The 10906-nt window shown below is 41.3% G+C and overlaps 1 pseudogene; it reads left to right on the top strand.

Annotated features, from left to right (window-relative positions):
• Nucleotides 1–8771: 8771 nt before the first annotated feature.
• Nucleotides 8772–9682, top strand: LOC123952014 (annotated as a pseudogene).
• The last annotated feature ends 1224 nt before the right edge of the window (nt 9683–10906 follow it).

The following is a 10906-nucleotide window of genomic DNA, read 5'->3' as shown; positions in this document are numbered from 1 at the left end:
TTAAATAACATTTTATAAAATTGGAATAATAAATAAATACAAGGTATTATGATTATTTCCTTTTTCTGTCATGACAGACATAAGAAAGACTTTTTATAAATATCAGAAGAGACTATGAGGTTTATATGTGAAAAAGCATGAACAACAAGATGATCAATAATGAATAAAATGCGGGTGCATGGGTGGCTCAATCGGTAAAGTGTCCTACTCTTGGTTTTGGCTCAGGTCATGATCTCAGGGTCCTGAGATTGAGCTCAGTGTTGGGCTCTGCCCTCAGTGAAGAGTCTGCTTGGGGATTTCTCTCCCTTTCCCTATGCCCCTCCCCCAACTTGCTATCTGTCTCTTTCTTTTTCTCTCTAAAACAAATAAATAAATCTTTAAAAAAATGAACAAAATAATTGTTAATTTCTCAGAAAAGAATCACCATTTATTCTCACGGATGGCACTTTTCTAGGTCACTCAAATGTTTTGTGGGAAGTATGGCATAGAATATGGAAAAACATAAAGCTTAGTAGTAAAAATGTTTGATTCAGTAACTTTGCTGAATAAGCAAAATTTTAAGTCTTTTACAGTAATTTTAAATGGAACCAGGACACAATAAACTTGGTGATGTCATTCCATATTCCACCACAGTGGTGTTTTCCCTCCAGAACTCAGCAGGACAGTCTGAAAAGGAACAGGTTCTGAAGATTTTATTGCAGGCAGTGTTTTTATATCCTTGCTCATTATTTTGCAATCTATATTGTGCTGTCATTTTAAATATTCCATTTCCTCTCTTCAAAGAGGGAATCATGGGTCAGTTCTACCCTAGATTCTCAGGTAGTGTTATTCTGCATTTTAACATCGTGTACCAAAGAGCATGCTTTAATGTATGTTGACTTTATATTTACTATTTTTAACCACGATAGATAATTTTATTATCTAAGAATTATCTAAGAATGTTCCAAGGATCATATTTGCTGATTCTCTGTCACTTGAGGGACATTTATTATGACTCTTCTATTTTCCATCCAAAGTATTAGTGGTTCTCTTTCTCTTTTATAAGCACAGATCATGTGTTTGTGTATCTCATGGACATAATTAGTTCAATAGTTATCACATAACAAAGTGTTCTCCATTTCTCCACTATATTCATTGTTATTTTTTGATTGACTCCAGATCTATTGAGGTATAATTGACAAAGAGTTGTAATATATATGAAGTGTGCAATGTGATGATTTGGTATGTATACACTATGAAAAGATTCCCACTGTCAAGTTAATCAACACCTCACATAGTTACCTTTTTTTTTTTGGTGAGAACATATGAGTTCTACTCCCAGTCAGCCACATGATGACAATGTAAGCAACTGATAACACCATTCTTTTTTTTTTTATTTTTATTTTTTAAATTTTAAATTAAAAAAAATTTTTAATAATGTATTGTTAGCCTCAGGGGTACAGGTCTGTGAATTGCCAGTTTACACACTTCACAGCACTCACCATAGCACATAACTTCCCCAAGGTCCATAACCTAACCTAACCACCCTCTCTCCCCACCCCCCGCAGAAACCCTCAGTTTATTTTGTGAGATTAAGAGTCTCTTATGGTTTGTTTCCCTCCCAATCCCATCTTGTTTCATTTTTTTTCCTTCCCTACCCCCCCCCAAGCCCCCCACTTTGCCTCTCAACTTCCTCATATCAGGATATCAGGGAGACCATATGATAATTGTCTTTCTCTGATTGACTTATTTCGCCAGCATAATACCCTCTAGTTCCATCCACGTCATCGCAAATGGCAAGATTTCATTTCTTTTGATGGCTGCATAGTATTCCATTGTGTAGATATACCACATCTTCTTTATCCATTCATATGTTGATGGACATCTAGGTTCTTTTTTCATAGTGCGGCTATTGTGGACATTGCTGCTATAAACATTTGGGAGCACATGCCCTGTCGGATCACTACATTTGTTATCTTTAGGGTAAATACCCAGTGGTGCAATTGCTAGGTCATAGGGTAGCTCTATTTTCAACTTTTTGAGGAACCTCCATGCTGTTTTCCAGAGTGGTTGCACCAGATTGCATTCCCACCAACAGCGTAGGAGGGTTCCCCTTTCTCCGCATCCTCGCCAACATCTGTTGTTTCCTGACTTGTTCATTTTAGCCATTCTGACTGGTGTGAGGTGTTATCTCATTTGTGGTTTTGATTTGTAGTTCCCTGATGCTGAATGATATGGAGCACTTTTTCATGTGTCTGTTGGTCATTTGGATGTCTTCTTTGTAGAAATGTCTGTTCATGCCCTCTGCCCATTTCTTGATTGGATTATTTGTTCGTTGGGTGTTGAGTTTGATAAGTTCTTTATAGATTTTGGATACTAGCCCTTTATATGATATGTCATTTGCAAATATCTTCTCCCATTCTGTCAGTTGTCTTTTGGTTTTGTTGACTGTTTCCTTTGTTGTACAAAAGCTTTTTATCTTGATGAAGTCCCAGTAGTTCATTTTTGCCCTTGTTTCCCTTGCCTTTGGTGATGTTCCTAGGAAGAGGCTGAGGTTGAAGAGGTTTCTGCCTGTGTTTTCCTCAAAGATTTTGATGAATTCCTGTCTCACATTGAGGTTGTTAAAAAAACGTTAAAAGAGGAAAGGGTAAAAGTTAAAAAAATTAGAATAAGAAAAAAATAAAGTTAAAAAAATTTAATTAACTTTGTAAAACTAAAGAATCACGGGGAGAAAGCCACGAATTCCATGCTTTGCTTTCCCCTCCTCTGGAATTCCGCTGTTCTCTGTGATCAATGGGCTTGGTCTTGGCTGGATATTCTTCCTGATCTTCTGGGGGAGGTCCTCTTGTAGTGATTTCAAATGTCTTTGCCCGATGTGGAATTGCTTTGTCTTTGCCAGGGGCTGGGCTAAGTAATCTGCTCCGGTTTGCTCTAGGGAGCTTTTGTTCCATGAACGCTTTCTGTAGAGGTCTGGAGGATGGGAGTGAAAATGGTGGCCTCCCACCCTCCTGCCCGGAGGAGCCAGAGCTCGGGGCCCCACCCCTCAGTGCACCCTCAGGGAAAAGTGCTCCATCACTCCTGTCTCCCTGGTCTCCAGCCGTGCTCCAAGCTCACCTAGCCTGTGACCGAGCATTTCTGTCTCTGGCGCACAGCCCCATTTGGAGTCTCCAAACCCAACAGATCCCTGTTGCTCTTCCAGGGGGTTCTCCCGGATCTCCCACTTGTGGGGTCCTTGCTCAAAGAGCAGTGGTCTGACTGTGCCACGGATAACAGTTTAAGGTTACCCCAAGCTGAGAGCTCACTCCTCAGCTCTGTCTCTGAAGCTGGCTTCCCCACTCTAATACCCATGACCTCTGCAACACTCACACACCCCTGATCCTTCTGTGACCTTGCTGGACCTGAGACCATGCCGTCCCCACGAGGGCTCCATCCCCACTTAGCCTCTGGAGCGATGTCCCTCAGTGGATTCGACTTTTGGAAGTTCTGATTTTGTGCTCCGTTGCTCCACCACTTGCTGGGAGTTGGCCCCTCCCTCTGTGGTCTATCTTCTCCTCGCTTTGGATTCACTTCTCTGCAAGTCCTACCTTTCAAAAAGAGGTCAGTTTTCTGTTTCTAGAATTGCTGTTCTTCTTCTCTCCGATCTCCTGTTGGATTTGTAGGTGTTTGGAATGGTTTGATAACTTATCTAGCTGAACTCCTGCTACCTGATGTCATCTCAGCCTGCTACTCCTCCGCCTCTTGACTACTTTGATAACACCATTCTATGCCCACACAACCATTCTGTTTTCCACTTTCAATAGACAATATTTAACAAATATTGAATATGGTCTTTTGAAATTGAAATAAATAGACCATATTCAATAAATGACATGAGATATTCAACACTTTATTATAGAATAGACTTTGTGTTAGATAGTTTTGCCCACCTGGAGCTTTCTAGGCTAAGCTATGATGTTTGATATATTAGATATATTAAATGCATTTTCAACTTGGAGTATTTTTCACTTGTGATGGAATTATCCAGACATAACCCCATTGATTGCGGATAATGATAAATTGAAGATAATCTGTATAACTGGGCATGGAACTTCTGGATCATATGGTAACTGTGTATAACACTGTAAGGAGCTGCACCCAAGCAGTTTTCCAAGGCAGCAGCACCATTTTCTGTAATTCCACCAGCAGTGCATGAAGGGTTCAATTCCTCTCCATTCTTTTGAACACTTGCTCATCTTTCTGGTTTTAGCCACACTAATGGATATGAGGTGGTATATCATTGCTTTGATTTGCCTTTTTATAGTACTAATAATGTGGAACATCTTTTAATCCAATTAATTTTTTTAACCTATCTTACCTATTTTTCCTTCAGTCACCTGTGCTTTTGATGTCCTAAGAAGGGTTTGTCTAACCCAAGGTCGTGAAGATTTACTCTTATGTTTTCCTCTAAGAGTTTTAAAGTTTTAGGTCTTATATTTGGTCCTATGATCCACTTTGAGTTCATTTTTGTGCGTGGTGTCCAATTTCACTCTTTTGTGTGTGGATTTCTAGTGTCTCAGCACCATTTTTGGTACCCATTGAGTTTTTATGAGTATCAAAAATTAACATATGTAAAGCACTTAGAAGTACATGGGTATGCATAGCAGCACTAAGTAAATATTAGTTATTATTTTGTCACTTATTATATGAAATTGTCATATGTCTACTTGTCCTTCTCGCTCAAAAGATGGTCTTTATCTTCATGCCTACGTGCCTGGCCCAGTGCCTGACGGACAATACCTGCTGAATGGATTTTGTTGAATGGATGAATAATAAGTAGAACTTCTCTGCTGAGGCAGTAAGAGGGTAAAGCACAATTTCAACACAGACATTCTACTGGGCTTGGCTTAGGTCCTGACCAGAGGCCCTCTCAAAGTTAGAACACACTGACAGTATCTACCTTAGGGCATGTCCCCAGAACACACAGCATGCAACCCCTGGTTAGATCACCCTGCAGAGCTAGAATCTATTCAGCATAGTTTTCATTCCTGCGTCACCCTCCTCGCCATTTGCTTCCTCCTCCTCTTGTTCCTGAGCATGAGGCTGGAGAGCAGAGTTGCTTTTGAATATCAGTCTCAACGCAATCTCCTCTGCTGTATCCTTTGGCTTTCTGCCCCTCAAAACTGAAGATGGAAAGCTCACTCCCAGCCTCTTGTAGTCTCCATCTACACGTTTTTCCCACAAGATCTCATCTAATGTAATGGCTCTAAATACCAAGTGAGTGTTGATGACTCCCAAACCTGTTACTCCAGCCTTACTGAGATCCAGACTTACATTTTAATTGTTGCCACATGCCTCATTTTAGATATCTAAGAGCTGTCTCAAACTTCACATGACCAAAACTGAGTTCCTCCCACAAACATGTTCTTCATCTCAGTAGATGTCTCCATAAATTCTCCCAGTGACTGTAGTAAAAAATTTGGGATCCATCCTGATTCCTCTTACTTTTTTTTTTTTTAAGATTTTCTTATTTATTTGAGGAAAGAGAGAGCAAGTGAGCAAGCACATTGCAGGGAGGAGCAGAGGGAGAGAAGCAGACTCCTGCTGAGCAGGGACCCTGAAGCAGGTCTTGATTCCAGGACCCTGGGAGCATGATCTGAGCTGAAGTCAGATGCTTAACTGACTGAGCCATCCAGGCACCCCCTTGATTCCTCTTTTTTTTTTCATCCCCATATCAGGCAAATCCTACTAAATCTGTCTTCAAAATATGCCAGCATCTTATCACTGCTCACCACCTCCAGTGTTCCCACTTGGGATCAAGCTTGTTTCTGCCCATGCATAGGCTAATGCAATAGCCTCTGACTGCTCTCCTCTATCTTTTTGCCTTCCCAATTCATTCTCCACAGGATCTGTTTAAAAACATAGGTCATGCTACTCCCTTGTTTAAAACTCTCTAATGGCTTTCTATTATGTTACAATAACATTCCAATTTCTTACCATGACCAACATGACTTTCTTGATCTTGCCCTTCGAGTAAAAGTTGAAATTTCTTCTAGGTGCACAGATTTAGTGATAGGAGATTTCGGAAGTTCACAATATTCAGGTTTTCAAAGAAAATGGGCATAAACCTGTTTTCATAATTCCTGATACACTTTGATGAAAGGGTTGGAGAGTAGAAAAAAAAGGATTTTATGAGGAATAAATATATAGAAACGCTATGTAATGAAACCCAGTCCATCTTCCACCAAAGAGGACTTATCTCAAACCTGGTGGTTCTCTAAACCTTCCATGGAGCCACTTATAAAACTTGCTTTGTTATTGCTTCAGTTGGGAGGTATAGTATGCTAAGGTCTTTCTGCTGCTTGTGGGATTAAGATTATGAAAGACAAACAGACTAGTTATTTTTTGGGCAGAGTCAGGAGAATGTGGCCATATTAGAACTGTGGCAGCAGAGCTAGGGCAGCAGTTGTGGGCCCCAAGGGAGAGAGCATGTGTGTGCGGGTATCTTAAGGTTTGACTAATAGGACTGTCTAGTGGAGTGAGGAAATGCCAGAAGCAGTAATTTGGCAGCAAATGTCTAGAGGCTGAGGAAGGAGTCTCAAGGGATCACTCAAATAGAGATGCTTTCTCCCCATCAGAGGGAAATGCAAGAGAGATAGCCCAGTGGGAAACCTCCAGAGCCTCCAAATTTCCCCATGAAGGAACATCAGCATTCAATATCTGCTAGGTGTGAAAAGTACAAGTCTTTGGAACTATCCAGGTAACTTCCTGCCTTTTTCTCTCCCTGCATTAACTAATCCCAGAGGGGCTGAAGTTGTAGCCGTCTTGTTATTTTTGTATTCATATGTTGGACAGAAATGTCCAGTTTCTCTTTTGAGGTCTTTTTGTAGCATAAAGTGATCTTGGGACAATCTGTTTGGTAAGACATGTAGACATGTGGCCTGCTGGAGTCCTCATTCTCTGGCAGGAGAAGGCCTCACTTGGTAAAATTAGAAGATATGGTAGCTAAGAATGAATGAAATTATGACTTGATAATATTATGAGTTCAGCCAGCCATACATGGCAAAGACCATACTTGGTCCCTTAGGGCATGTCCCTGAGAACCCCTTCCCCTGCCTACAGGACTGAAGGAGCAACTTTTCCCTCTCCACATATTCTCTGGCAATCTTACTCATCTGTTTTCTTCACAGCACTGATTACTACATGAAAGCATCTTGTTCATGTGTGTTCTTATTGTCAGTTACCTTCCATTGTCCTGCAAGTTCTATAGAAGCAGGAATCCCATCTCCTTGGTTCATTGCTCTATCCGCAATGACTAGAATAGGTATTCTGTGTATATAAGTGCTCAATAAATATTTGCTGAATTAATGCGTAAAAACTGAGCAACATAGATCTGAGAGTGGGAGAAATGCATATTCACCCAACTAAAGTGAGATCTCTCTTTCTATTGTGGATTATGTATTTTAATATAATTCTACACTGATACTGTGGTTGTGACAACCTTTAAATTATTTGTATAATGATTTTTCTTTCATCACAAGGTCACAATCCAAAAGGAAACACATAAGAAAAGTTTCAAATAAATGTGGAGAAAGGAAAATTTGAAGTATTAAATAGAAAACATTTGACTATAGATTAGCTTGACTATATTTTCTTCCAAGAAAATAGTTTTGCTTTTTAAGATGGTCTCATAGGGATCTCTTTTAAATGTTGGTGTTGGAGGACAGGACAGCACACACACCTTGTAAGCTATGGTATCTTAGTGTGGCAGATAGACTCTAAGATGGTTTCGATGACCTCCAACTTTGGGATCTGCACCTTTTTGTAACACCTCACCCTGTGGGTGTCCCTACAGACTGTGACTTGCTTCTAGCCAGTAGACTATGGCAAAGATGATGTTACTTCTGTGATTATACTGTGCTATTTATTTAAGAGTCCATCTGCTAGCCAGCTCTGTCTAGAGACTGTCTTTGGTGTCTATGAAATAAGGTACCATGTTGAAACAGCCCACTTGCAAAGACCACCTGTGGCCACCAGCATCTGAGGCAGCCTTCAGCCAACACGCAGCAAGAAGCAGATGGCTCTCAGTCCACAAGGAACAACCACAAGAAGATGAATTCTCTCCACAAGGAACCACAAGGAAATGTGGATGACATTTCCACAACCACAAGGAAATGAATTCTCTCACTGGAACATAAAACCAGTTTAAACCATTATCAATCATTTATACCTCAGAGTCCATGAAAGATTTAAGTTCATGAAGGATTTCTGCATGGTAGAAATGTGGACCAAGGCTTCTGACCTTAAAGGGGATGACTACTTGTAGATGAGGGTGGATGTGTAACAGGGAAGCTCAGCTGGAGACAGACTTGTCTATCATCACTGTTTTGCTTAGGTCTTAGCCATTAAAAGTGTCTCTGTATACTTGTTGCCTATATACTTGACATCTTAAGAATGATCTGATGGGGAGAGGTTACGTTTATAGGGCCCAAAGGGGAAGTAAAAAGGATGGAACTCACTCACAGAGACACTGAAAAACCTTCTACATTGATGCTAATGATGGTAGCATGCAGGCAAAACCAGAGAAGGCAAATCAGGGGCTGCTGGTAACTGAACCCATGGGAAATTTGCATCCTCACTGAACTGAGTTCATCTTTCCCCTGTAGCCTGAGCATTTGCCTTCTAAGTGAGCTATGGTTCAGATGTAGAGCCTGAGCAGTCTTCTCACACTCCCAGGAAAGATCAAAAGAGGTGGGGGTAGGGAAGAGGCCAGGGAGCAAGACACCAGGCTCAAAGTGGTGATGGGAGGGGCCAAAATGCAGCCGGCACTCTCAGCCTTCTTCATGCTCCTCTTTGTCCTTCTGTGTCTCCTGGGAATCCTGGCCAATGGCTTCATTGTGCTGGTGCTGAGCCTGGAAAGGACGCGGCGTGGGAGGCTGCTTCCCTCTGCCATGATTCTCATTAGCTTGGGTGCCTCTAGCTTCTGCCTGCAGTGGTTGGAATGGCGAGCAGCTTCTACTACTTCCTCTACTTGAATGAGTACAGCAGTGGTCCTGCGCAGCAACTCATTGGTCTCCATTGGGACTTCCTGAACTCGGCCACCTTTTGGTTCAGCTCTTGGCTCAGTGTCCTCTTCTGCATGAAGACTGTTAACTTCACCCACCCGACCTTCCTTTGGCTGAAGTGGAGGTTGCCAGGGTCAGTACCCTGGCTTCTCTCCTGATCCCTTTCAGCATCACCCTGCTCTTCTCTTGGGGAAACCATGCTGTGTATCAAAGATTTTTAATTAGAAAATTTCCTGGGAACATGACCTTCAAGCAATGGAGCATAAGTCTGGAAATTCACTGTTTCGTGCCCCTGAAACTTAACACCTTGTCGGTTCCCTGTTCTGTCTTTCTGTTCTCAAGTGCACTGTTGATTCTCTGAGGTGACATGCAGGGAGAATGCAGCGCAGTGCCCATAGCCCGCAGGACCCCAGTGGCCAGGCTCACACCAGAGCTCTGAAGTCTCTCATCTCCTTCCTCATTCTTTATGCTCTGTCTTTTGCATCCCTGGTCATTGATACTGTGGGTTTCTTCTCCTCAGAGAGTGACTGGTACTGGCGTGGCAGATTTTAGCCTACCTGTGCACATCTGTCGATCACTACACCCTCATTCTCAGCAACCTCCAGCTTCGAGAGGTGTGCAGGTAGCTACTTCTGTTGGCCAGGGGCTTCCGGCTGTCCTAGGTGTCATGGTCCCATTCAAACACCTGGATGATGATTGAACCAGTGCCCACTTACATGGAAATACAGTCGTAAGCAAATATCCATTGGATTCTACTCTGGGCTTCTTCCTTTGGGAAGGAGAGGAGGGAAATCAAATCTGGGCATTCTCTCTGAATGAGATTCCTTCCTTGGGACACTGTTAAAATAGGGCCACACAGGGCTCAGAGAGCCAGTATTGTTCAGAAATTCAGAATATAAAATTTTGTCTACTCTCAATTTTGTATCCCCTTCATTATGTGGCAGTTTTAGGTTAAAAAATCTTGATTAACAGTACATATGATCTCAATAGCCTCCCAGGGAATGAAGAGAAAATGTGTCTATGGCTGAACTAGGGTGTGGATAGGGAAGGAGCATGCCTCTTGAAGATAATGTAATGGTTGCCATGGGAGCCCCAGAGGATGGTAGTTGTAGCTGACAGTGCTCAGGGCTGTTATGTCTAATAGCCTTCCCTTCTGTGGAGATTCTTTTTCCTCCACCATCCTTGGAGAATTTGGTTTTAATTTTATGAAAACTACTGGAAGGTTTCTTTATACCAACCCATCTCTTTTCTCATTATTATTTCCATTGTTCTGCCTTCAGTTTTCTCCCCTCTGAGGTCTAAGTGGCAGCCAGAATTTTTCCATGTTTATTCTTCTTTAGAATTACACATTGTGATTTTCCACATTTTCAAATTGTCTCTGGAACTTTTTTGTTTTTCCTCAAGCAAGTCACAAAGTCACATGTGAATTGAATAAACGTGTACTTTGAGTTCTGAAAAATGAAGACTCAAGAGTTTCACTAGTTTGTGTCCAAAAACTAACCCTTTTTTGTTTCTAAGAATCATCCTATTAAGTCTTATGTTTAAAAGTTATTTTGAAATAGCTTGCTCCATTTACTATACAAACATTTCTAGAAATAATTTTAGAAAAGCTTCTGTTTAGAGTGGGGTGCCTCTAAGGCAGGCTTTAAAGTTTTTGCTCAAAGACACTAGTGTTCAAATTTCAGAGTCTGACTTGCAACTGGATGCCTGGTAGAGAGAAATTTTAATGTCCTCTGAGAGTGTAAATTATTTCCCTGCTGATTAGGGTATATGCTGCTGAGTGGAAGTAAACTAAAATCTCTGTGGAGATTATTCCATATTTTTACTTTAAACATTTATTTTTTAATAGGCAATACATTTGCATGGTTAAAAATTCCAAATGTCTC

The sequence above is a fragment of the Meles meles genome, chromosome 10 (genome assembly GCF_922984935.1).
Source record: "Meles meles chromosome 10, mMelMel3.1 paternal haplotype, whole genome shotgun sequence".
NCBI lineage: Eukaryota > Metazoa > Chordata > Mammalia > Carnivora > Mustelidae > Meles > Meles meles.
This window is presented reverse-complemented; position numbering and strand designations above follow the sequence as displayed.